This window comes from Aulonocara stuartgranti (assembly GCF_965226115.1).
Source record: "Aulonocara stuartgranti genome assembly, chromosome: 4".
Lineage (NCBI taxonomy): Eukaryota > Metazoa > Chordata > Actinopteri > Cichliformes > Cichlidae > Aulonocara > Aulonocara stuartgranti.
In genome coordinates this window covers 24577295-24589577 of record NC_138942.1, presented here as the reverse complement: position 1 = coordinate 24589577, position 12283 = coordinate 24577295, and positions in this window count along the sequence as shown.

The window sequence follows — 12283 nt, the reverse complement described above, 5'->3', positions numbered from 1 at the left end:
CGTGATCATCGAACAATCAAGCGTTTCATTCAAAATAGTCAACAGGGTCGCAAGAAGCGTGTGGAAAAACCAAGGCGAAAAATAACTGCCCATGAACTGAGAAAAGTCAAGCGTGCAGCTGCCAAGATGCCACTTGCCACCAATGACATGGCCACCTTGTTCACCTGATCTGAACCCCATTGAGAACCTGTGGTCCATCATCAAATGTGAGATTTACAAGGAGGGAAAACAGTACACCTCTCTGAACAGTGTCTGGGAGGCTGTGGTTGCTGCTGCACGCAATGTTGATGGTGAACAGATCAAAACACTGAATCCATGGATGGCAGGCTTTTGAGTGTCCTTGCAAAGAAAGGTGGCTATATTGGTCGCTGATTTGTTTTTGTTTTGTTTTTGAATGTCAGAAATGTATATTTTGTGAATGTGGAGATGTTATATTGGTTTCACTGGTAAAAATAAATAATTGAAATGGGTATATATTTGTTTTTTGTTAAGTTGCCTAATAATTATGCACAGTAATAGTCACCTGCACACACAGATATCCCACTAAAATAGCTAAAACTAAAAACTACTTCCAAAAACATTCAGCTTTGATATTAATGAGTTTTTTGGGTTCATTGAGAACATGGTTGTTGTTCAATAATAACATTATTCCTCAAAAATACAACTTGCCTAATAATTCTGCACTCCCTGTACACTAAGCTTATTGTTAATTAATAAGAAAACTCCAGACGATTCCACTCTGAGCTGAAGAAGCTTCTGATTGGTTAGTAGAGTCCATGTGAGTAAATTGGTGGCACACCTTTGGATGCATATAAGGCAAAACACAGAGCCTGGTTCTTTGACATGGGAAAATCAAGAGATGTCAACCAAAACACCAGAAAAAGAATTGTAGACCTCCATAAGTGTGGCTCAGTTTTGAATACAATTTGGTGCCATTTACAATTAAGAAATACAGATAGTTTCTCTCTTTACTCTTAAAGTTAACAAATATGTTTTTTATTTTTATCAATCAAAAAAAAACATTTAGTCTGATTTAATGTTACAATTAAAAAAGTGTTTGTGTTTTGATCTGAAGAGTTTGTAAATATCTGGTTTCAACTGTATATTTGATGATGTTGGTGTTTGGCTTGATTGTCAGCACAGAAAGAAAGGGAGAGAGGAACAGACAGGAAACAAGAGCAGGTGAGACACACATGTTAGTCAAATGGTTGTTTGCCAAAACTCATCAGAACATGTATCTCGTACCTAGTGTTTCTTTTTAGATACCATTTGTTACTTTTCAAATTCTACATTTATTAAGTTATGCAGGCTTGTTTGCACAACAAGGCTAAATAATTATATAAACTTTTCTCAATCTAAATATTGTACTTTGGTAGAATTAAAAAATACCGGTAAGTGTTGGTCAGGTCTATGATGATTTTTAGTGCTACTATCATCTAGTTCTGATTCTGGTTCTGTCTTGGTTACCGTTGTAGTCCTGTTTTAATTCCGGATCAGTTCTGGGTCTGGTTGAATTGGGGTTTAGTCCTCGTGTCTTGATACAGCCCCGACTTTGTTCTGCCTTGCTGCTTAATTAAAACAACTAGTTTAAGGTGTCCTGCATATGTGATATATATATTTTCCTATATGAAGTCATTTTTTTTAACAAAACTCTAAACACAGCCTAATAAATCTTTCATTCATTTCAAAAGCATCAGCTCTAAGAGCCGTGCTTACAGAGTGCTTTGTAGTGAATCAGAAGAGTCGACGCCCATTGAGTGAGAGCCGGCTCCTCACTTAATTTCCTTTCGCTGCTCAGCTCTCACACAGTGGCTCAGCTATGCTCCAATCCCTCCATATTGTGGCCAATCACATGCGAGGATATAGGACAACATCATTATGTGAAAAACAGAGAGGGTGAGAGACGCGACAGTCAAGTGGAGCGTGTGTCTGTCCTCTCAGTAAGTGAGTGAGACAGTAGACAGCGGTGAGGAGGGCTGTGCGAAAGCAACAACACATAAATATGCCTGACACCCGTAAACGAAGCAGCATCTGACTGCAGTTTAAAGACTTTTTTGTCTTGTCTTGGTCTCAATACCCTCTGGTCTTGGTATTGTCTTGGTCTTGGTTTAGGTGGTCTTCACTACAAGTCTAGTAGAGTGTACGAGTACACACATACACACAGAGAAAGTGTCAACCCGACAAAGACAATAACATCATTGCTAACTGAAGTGTTATAGCCATTGAACACGCTCTCACTCAGAGCTAACACACACAATTTCTGTTACAGGTAGCTCAAGTTAGGACCAAAGGTAATCATTTGCATGGGCAGGTGGGCAGTGGATCATTTTGGAGCCTGTCCATTGGAGAGATGAGGGCATGACACGCAACAACATCCTGACAGAATTCGTTTCACCGGGTCAACAGAGAACTGAAAAGCTCTCCCATCCTGGAGTCAGGGTGAGAGGCTGCTAGGTTGGTGCTCTGCATTTCCAGCAGGTGGAATGAGGATTATAAGTGCAGCATTTGACTACTCAAGCAAACTGCGTTTTCTGACCTTTGAGAAACAATTACAGAGAGTCCTGGTGTTGAGTTGAAAGGTTAAACAATATGGAAGAAAAATTGAAAAAGCAAAGAAGACAATGAGCAAAAATGGGTGCCACATGGGTTGCAGTGGTAGGCAACTAATTCTAAAAAGCAGTAGAGACTGATCACAAGAACATTAAAAAGATCACCTGAAAACAATTCATAATAAAGAAATGTCCTTATGACAAGAAAAAAAAGAATGCACAAAAAAGCAAAAGTGAGAAGCAGGAGGAGAAGTCCTGGCTGTTGGAGGCAAAGTATGTTCCCAAAATAGTGTAAAGACAAGTTGTAATATTAAAAAAACAACTTTTGAGAACATCTGTTCCCAATGGATAATCGACATTCTTCTGAATCCTAAATTTCTTGAGTATAAACTCCAAAACAATATGGTTAGAAAAGTTGGAGTCTCATATGTATCTTCTTGTGCTACAAGCCGCAGTCGTCTTACCACAGGAAACCGCACAGGCGTTAATCCAAAGTACCGTATATCATTTGAAAAAGTCTCAGACAGGCTTCCAGCAGTCATGAATGAGTGATGATGATCTCGCAACCACTTTGATCTTTTTGAAGACATTCTCCTTTAGTCAAGACGAATGCATTTCCACACTGTCAACATTATGACACTTTTCAACTGACAAGAGAAAAGTTTTGTTATGAAGCCAAAATATATTTTCAGTCAGACAACTGACCCTGTTCTAACCACCTTTTGCTTACTCTGTTTGGCATCTTTAGCTTCTCATTCTTGCATGACAACAAAGCCCCAAGGAATAAAACTGGGCTTTGAAGTGATTTAAGGGCAGTGGCTGCTGACTGCATTCATCTCAAGATGTACGATGGCCTAAAAAGCATTTTTTCTCACATAAACTATCAATGAAAGAGAAGTGCAAATCGGGTAGTTACTCAAAATTTCCGCACAAATCACATTAGGAATATCATTATATGAACAATGCAGACCAAATTGCATATGCTTTTATTGAATCCTCCATTAATTATTCCTCTCAAACAGTTTCATCACCAAAATATGATTGTTTAGGAATATCTCCAATGTTTTGTTACGGTTAAGATATCTGCCACCTTTAGATAAGCTACAGAGAACATTTTGCAAGGTTAGAACCCCGAACATTATCCCCGTAGAAGCGTCCAAGACCACACTGCACTATGCACTGGTAAAAATGAAGCATCTCTTAATTACCGATCCATGACTGCAGAATCACTGGTTAAGGAAAGGGATTTGAAAGCCATCACTTTAGACAGCTGAGCAAGGTAAATGAAACTGTGGTGTGGTTACCCAGAATGTATGAAACTTTAAACCGGCTCCGTGGAGATGTGTGATGTTTTCTCAAATGTGAGCAAAGAGCCAGGGAGCCACAGAGAGCGCGCCTGTGCTGTACAGTTGACTTTCCTTATGAGCTGTAACAAGTAGCCCTGAGCAACTAAGTGTCAGCCCAGCAAGCAAAAGATACAGAGCCACACACAGGGAGTGAGAGAGAGAGGCAAAAAGGGAGCTGAGTCAAGAGAACAAGAAGAGGGGGACACACAAACAGAATTAAAGAGAGACGCACATACAAACAGACTTGAGGGGGCAGATGCATATGTAAAAAAAAACACAGCCAGTGTTGCACAGATTCAAGTCTTCATGCTATGTTTGGCTGTCTGTAATTATGCAAGGCTTCCCGCACGCTGCATGGCTCTGTCATCGCCCCGCACATCTTCACATTTCTTTGTCATTTTGGTATTTTCCCCAAAGCCTTAATCAACGTGGCTCCCTGCTTTAAACGTTTCTAACAATGTTCACGCTTTAGTCGCGTTAGTCATTTCCTCGTTGCTGCTGCATTGTGGCGTTCTCTCCCCCCCACCTCGCCAAAGCCAAGATCATGCAAGACCAATCTTCCTACAGGGATAGAGGGTGGAGAAGAAAAACAAACAAACAGAGAATCTGATGGCAGGGTTAATACGACTGGCAGTGAGCTGCAGTATCTCTGACTTTGTATTCTGCTGCTGTCAAATGCTGCTGCTTTAATTGGAACTGAAATAAGCCAAACACAGCAGCCGGCTCTTCTCAGTCTGACCCCAAAACAGCAGACACTCACTCTCTCAGCCTGTACACGTAGCCGCCCCCACACTCCTGCACTCACGCGCTCCAGAAGAGGCGGAGAAGTCAAGAAAGATGGAAACGAAGAGAGAAAGTTGGAAAAAACTCAAACGTATTGCAGGATTTACCAGCTGATAAGATGATGGCTACATTTGATGGCTACATTCGTTACCTTCACTCAACTCACTGCTAGCTCTCCGTGTTTTAGATGACTGCTCCAATAGTATTGGCCCGACTTCGACTTATATAACGGCATGTTCCATCCATTCATCCATCCATTTTCTAAAGCATCAAGTATTAAAGTGTTCTGAGCCCCAATCAACAACTATGAGAGGGGGTGGCATCCATTTATTTTCTAAAACAATGATAATTATGTGCTTTAAAGCCTTGGCAATATTGTTTCCCATTTAGCAATCACAAAGACAGTTGGCCTGAATTGATTTAAAGTCTGGTGAATTGGATTGGATTGTTCATTGTGTCACAGAGGGAGCGACAGGCCAACTAATGGCAACGCTGAGTGTAATAAATGAATTCAGCTGTTCACAGGTGCCAAATGTATTGTCAGGTGTGGCTGATTAAAAGGTGGGACCTGCATGGGAAATCAGAGCAACGGCACTTTGTAAATCTAAATGTAAATCTAATCTGACGTACCATTAAAAACAGATAGCGCTCTGAGTGAAAAATGTGTGGGAGAAACGTGACAGATGGTTTATTATGAGCCTGCAGTCTCTCAGAACTCTTGATTAGTTGATTTTTTTGCTTCTTTACTGAAGTTACTGATTTCTAATGTTCATGCAGACGTTTTTATTGCGTACTTGTGCTGGTGTAGCAGGGAAGAGTAGATGTGAAAGCAATTGTAATGTCATTCTAGGAAATGTCTTTTCAATAATGCTTTGAGTGTGGTATTTGTACTGCTAAATACCAAGTTATAGTTAACTTACTTGCTAACTGTTAAAAATAAAACCACTAGAAATGCATGGAATGGTTTAGGAACCTGCTGAGTCCGCCTCCACATACTTTGGCCTTTCTATTTACCAAGCAGACCTTTTTCCTTGACTATTTGAGCCAATATGGATGACCCGTAGCTTTTGTGACTTCCCTGTTGGCTTTTGAAACTTGTTGCAGTGGGTTGTAGTTGCTGCTTTAGACCATTGTTTGGTGGAGACCCTCATGAAGTCTAATGCAAGAACTTAGGCACAGAGTCAGGTTGAGCGCCTGAATGTTCATCTGGCTCATAATCAATTCCAATTCACAAGTTATTGTAATGTATGAAATCCAGAAAGAAAGTGAATGTTCCAGGAGTGATGACAGCCGTCTGTGATTTCGTACCTCTAATCTTATCACTTATCTAATCTTATCTAATCTAATCACTGATGGGGACGACAAGGAGTACAGAGGTCTGACTCAAGACTTTGTGGACTGGTGCCAGCTGAACTACCTCCAGATCAACGCCAGTAAAACCAAGGAACTGGTGGTAGACTTCCGCAGGCACAAGCACTCTCCACTGCAACCACTGAACATCCAGGGTATGGACATTGAGGCTGTGGACAGCTACAGGTACCTTGGTGTTCATCTGAACAATAGACTGGACTGGACTCATAACTCAGACGCCCTCTACAGGAAAGGGCAGAGCAGGCTGTACCTGCTGCGGAGACTCAGGTCGTTTGGAGTGGAGGGCCCACTCCTGAAGAAATTCTATGACTCTGTTGTGGCTTCTGCTATCTTTTATGGCGTGGTCTGCTGGGGCGGCAGCATCTCTGCTGGGGACAGGAAGAGACTGAACAGGGTGATCCGAAGGGCCAGCTCTGTTCTAGGATGCCCTCTGGACCCAGTGGAGGTGGTGAGTGACAGGAGAATGGCGGCTAAGCTGTCATCCCTGATGGACAACATCTCCCACCCCATGCAGCAGACTGTGACAGCACTGAGCAGCTCCTTCAGTGGGAGACTGCGGCACCCACGGTGTGGGACGGAGAGATTTCGCAGGTCTTTCCTCCCCACTGCTGTCAGACTCCATAATAAAGACTTTAACTGATCAAGCACACACATCCATACATATGCAATAATACTAAGTGCAATAATCCTTTCTGGCATCGTTGTATTTTTACTCAGTTGTATATAGTATTTGTATTTGTATTCTATTTTTATCTTATTGTATATTTTTATTTTATTCTACTGTATATAGTATTTTATTTTATTCTATTCTGTACAGTTGTGTACTGTATTTATTCTTATTGTATTCTAATTTTTGCCTCATAACTTTTGTTTTGTCACAGCAGGAAGTGGACAGTGCAAATTTCCCATGTGTGGGACTAATAAAGGTTATCTTATCTTAAACTGAGTGACTCGAAACACTGACAGAACTAGAAACACAATAAGGTAAAACGATAAAATCAAAGCAGAAACCAAACCTCTGCGTTATACAAACACGAGACCACGAAAGAGACATACTCCAAGACACAAGTACAAACTCTTACAACTGTGTTTTGTCTTGATCAGTTTCTTTAGCTGTTAAAATGAGACATTTTTCCACACTTTTGGGCTTTTTGGCTTTGATAACATATGTTTTTTTTTTTTAAACTTGCACAAAGTTGATTGTGTTTACTTTTGTTTTCTTTATTGAACATAAATGGAAATAACTAATATTGTGAATACTGAAAAAATATGTTTTTAAGTGTACAAAATTACATTTGTGTTAACACAAATGTTAGTAATAAACAGTGATAGAATTAGTATTTATGGAAATATTGATTTGTTTAAGTTGAATTTTAATTATCTTTTAAAGTACAAATAGGAATATGGCTATGTCTCTAAATGTGACATTAAATGATGACGTGAAGCAAAAACACTTATTTATGATTATTTTTAATACTTTTATTTGTTTTTCTATAACTTACACATTTTGGACAAATGTGAAGGACACATTTAATCGCTGTATTCGTTAAATACCTTTTAAGATCAAAGGAAAAGAAGATAAATGTATGATATGGTACATTTCATTGGTAGTTAAAAAGATAATTAACATTATATACGCACACTTATTTTCACTTCATTTAATTACAACCTTGATATGCTGAAATTGGTGGTCTCAGAAAATCATTAGTGAGAGAAAAGAAAAAGAAGGGGGGAAAAAAGAAAACTGGGTGTTTTTGACCCCTGACTTGTGTAGCGAGCGAAAGCCACCGAGTAACCGCTAAGGGCCTCTATACTACTTGTGCAAACTTTCAGGCCCAAAGCTCTCACAGGAACGAGCCCAGAATAAACAGGACAAGAGGGTCAATATCAGTCAGATATGTTAAAATTTATTATTTTAAAAGAACAAAAAGGGTTTGCAAAAGGCCTAAAACATCAAAATGGTAAAAAGGTCACTAACGACCACAAGATAGTGTTATTGGTGCAACCTGCCAGCAATGCAACTATCACCTGAGGGCTTGCTCTCCCTTGGCGGTCCCAGATGCTCGTTGCTTTAAAAGAAACAAATCCACCCCAAATAAATACGAGCCCAACAGAACACTTATCGCATGCACTAAGTGCTAGTTCAGGCAATAATCGGTGGCACTAAAAATCACTCTTAATAAAAACTTATTCACTGCAAATCCACACAGAGCACCTCTAAAGATCCTAATTCCCCTAAGGTAAGAGCCCCACTCAGGGATGGCACATTGCCCGACTAATATTGCACCAGCCCAGTAGAAATAAAGACAAACCCGGCATAAAAAAAAAACAGTTTTAAAAGGTGACCCTACCAAAACCAAAAACACAACAACAAGGAGAAGGAGGGAAAAAAAAAACAGCGACAAATTCACATGTGCAGCCTGCCCTGCAGGAGGCAATACAATATAAATTAGATTATAGTGCATCAATATACTTTTTTTAATGTCAAATATATTAAGTTAACATACCTCCAGCAGACAACTGTGTTTGCTGCACACCTGGCTTATCTTGGCTTATCTTGTGAAAATCACTACTAAAACATAAAATACAATAAACATCAAATACATTTCAACAAATTTAAAAAAAAAAAAACACTAAAAGAAAAACAGCCTGTACCTCGAACCTCTGCTGTAGAGGTTTACAACAACTGTTTGTGTAGCAGACAATTAAAACTTCTCAGGCTCTTCACCTACTCACACAACCATTGTTCACAGCCGCTCGTCAGTGGAAATGAAGAGCACCTGCTGCTACTTCCTCTTTTATACCCTCCATTGGGTCCCCTGGGTCCTAAAGACTTCCCCATTACACTTGTAAACTGACTTGTTTTTTAAATGTATTCATTCAGTCAACTGTAATTTGCACTTTAGTCTTTAAAAAGAGCAGTTTTAACTAATCACTATAGGAGACAGGTTAGCTGTTGTGGAGAAGGAACATAAAAGCTTCAGATGAGGCTGATAAATGGTGGCAATTGAGTGGAAAAGTCACTGCTCCTGCAATACTGAGGAGCTGTAGTGGTGGGATATCAGTTCACCAGGAGACTAATATACAAAGAGACTGCGGAGATTGGCAGGATTCAATTATGATTGCATTGTCTTTACTTGTTGTTGAATGTATTGAATTGCTCTGTCGGTTAGACGAGTCTCTCTTTAAATTAAATCTAAGGAAGTAAGACATTTAGATTAAATCTGAGATATTCTTTCTGTTTCCAGTTTCCAGTTTTTGCTAACATTAGTAATAAGAACCTCTGCAGTCAGGCAGTGATGTCAAAATGAACTTTTCTGGCCTTTTCCTTATTTTTTCTTTACTTAAGGATTAGCAGTAAAGTAAATGAGATGTATCAAATACATTTTTATGCTGTACGTTTTGTACTGAGGCAAGTGTTTAGGTGAAGAAATAAGAGAATACATGAGGATACAACTGTTTTTGTGGCTGATGCTGTACTTATGCACACCGGCATATAATGAGGCATGGCAGGTAGTTGGGTACATACAGCAAAATAAAATTCTGTCCGGGCAGCTTCATCTAGAGGAAAAAAAGTGGACATAATGTGGATACTAGAAGAATCCGAAATGAATAGGATTCATCCTCTGGGACCAGACTCACATCCCTAAAGCCACGCTGCCGCAAAGCAAGTCATGAAGGTCAAGTAGAAGTCAGAAGCTGGAGATTTACCAGCAACTTCAAGGATGCCAGGACAGAACTCCCAGCTAGTCAGCAGGAAGTCACACAATATGAGTGTGAAGTAAGAGTGGCTAGCAAAAAAGCTACTTACTGGAAGAATAACCGGTAACATATGGGAAGAACCCCTCCAGCTGACAATCAGGTCCCAGAGAGCGGGCTGTTCCCTGGTGGTTTACTGACTGACTGACTGGAAATAAGGCACTTTGGAGAGCTGATTTAAAACAGCATCCATCAGAGAGACACACAAAAACACACACAAACCCTCTTACACTGTATCTGTGATAAAGCCTCCACCATTGCTGGCTCATTTGCTGATCCAGCCAGAGCAATTATGGATGTGTCCAATCGCCATGAATTTCCTTAAGGTTAATTAATTTTGTGCAGTAAGTCTTGACTCTATCAATCCATCAGGTTTTATGTGCTGCCTTTGCCCACCTCTCCATCTCCTATCATTTCTCCTTTAAAGGACATGTATAGATTCTAGCTTCTTCTTTTTTTTAAACCTTTTATCCAGTCGTCATGAGAGCTTGTCTCTATTTTTCTTTTATATTGCTTTTAATCAGCTCCTGAATACAAATTTAATCTGACCTTTCATAGTGGAAATAAAAATCCAGCTTCCGTAATATAAACTCCTTAATGTGACAATTAAAGACATGAAACGGTCATACATCAGAACTGAACTGCTGCACAAACAGGATCTAATATTTGATAATTAGTATCGAACAGATGATCTAGTGATGTTTTTAATCCCTTATCTTATAGTCCCTCTGACAATTTAAGCATGGTGTGGCATTGAAGAGGGATAGGGCAGCGAATTAGTGGCAAAGCACGGTAGATTTCCCCGTTAGAGCAGAGCGCTGGCTGGAGAGTGAGATTTAGATAGATGGAGTAAGAGATCGTTCCACCTCAGGAGGCCTGCAGTTTAATTGAGTTTATGAAGCAGTGGATGGAGCAGATTGATGGGGGACATCTATCTAAGAGACCTCTGATCCCTCACTTTCCATCCTTCACCTGATCTTTTTTTGCTAACTTTCCCTTTTCTAGCACTATTCATCTCATTTACTGTCCTGCCTTTTTTTAGTGCAGATTTTGAAGTTTTGTGTATATCTGTCAAGCTTTATTCGTGTCCTTTGTATGGATTCAGATACACACATAACAGTGCATTCGATTTTTATACTTTTTCAACCAGCTGCGCTCTTGACTATCAAAGGTCCTCTCTTTATAATCTGTAGTAAAAGTAATCTTTTTTTTTATAGGTATACAATTTTTATGGTAAAGTTACAGTCTTAGTATTTGATTTTACGCATGATATTACAGAATTTTACCATTTTTATTATCACGTATAATGACACTCAACGTACTGTGAAACTTGTATACTGGTGTAACATGTAATCACAAAAGATTTCCTTGATGATATTTACATCAGTGTAAATACAGCAGATTAACCAGAGCTACATATTCCATATATTTGTAATTTTGTTTTGTTCTCTGTCACGATAAGCCTCCATCTTCACAGATGGCTGTAGAAACTTACTCTTGTACCTACCTCTCTCCTGACCTCCCCCGTACATGCTGATGATGATTTGAACCTAAATCGACATTAATTTGTTTAAAAATTTTACATTTGGATTTATCTGTTGCCACTGATTTTCACTTCAGTTCTCGTGTCATTTAGCATACATCAGCATTTTCTCCCTCCTTCCCTTCCTTAAGTACTATCAAACAGACATTCTTATGTTATTCAAAACCATTAATAAGAGATTTAAAACAAAAACACAACCTTATAACAATGATTCAGTAAAGCTGAAGCTGTACTAATTTGTCTTTTTAGGTTTAGGTTCTCACTAAAATGCTGTGCCATTACATCTGCTCAAAAATCAGAAATATCTTATTTTTATTTAATTAGTCCAAAGCACAATTAGCCCTCTCAACCCATTTCAATATTGTCTGATCTGGTCTTACTATACTTAATTATAGTAATTATAAAATAGCTAGTCAATAATTAACAGTCCACTTACAGGGAAATTTCAAAGTAATTTTTAAATACATAAATGCCTCCTCTTTCTTTTTTCGGTATAGGTCTCCATTAGGTATTTTCATTATTGTATTGTTTAACACATGTACTGAATAACTGCCATATTTTATTCTGTATTGTTTTGCAGTAATATTACAAATCCATGCAACACCCACGCACACTTGAACTTATTTTGTCAGCTTGTTACCCTCCAGACTGTGTGTTGACAGCTGGTTGCAGACACACCAGATTGACGGAGCACTTACTGGACAGGCCTGCAGAGCTGCAGATGCTTGTGTGTGTGTGTGTGTGACTGATTAGGCTGTGTGTGGGCTTTTACAAGAGAAAAATGGATTGACTTAAGAAAAAGAAGGAAAAAGAAATGTATGTTTGGGCCAGAAAGAGGGAAAATGATATGCTAATGAGTGCATATTGCATGAATAAAAGAGCTGGAAATGTGTGTATGTATGTGTGAAATGCCAACGTTTCTGCCCTGAGTG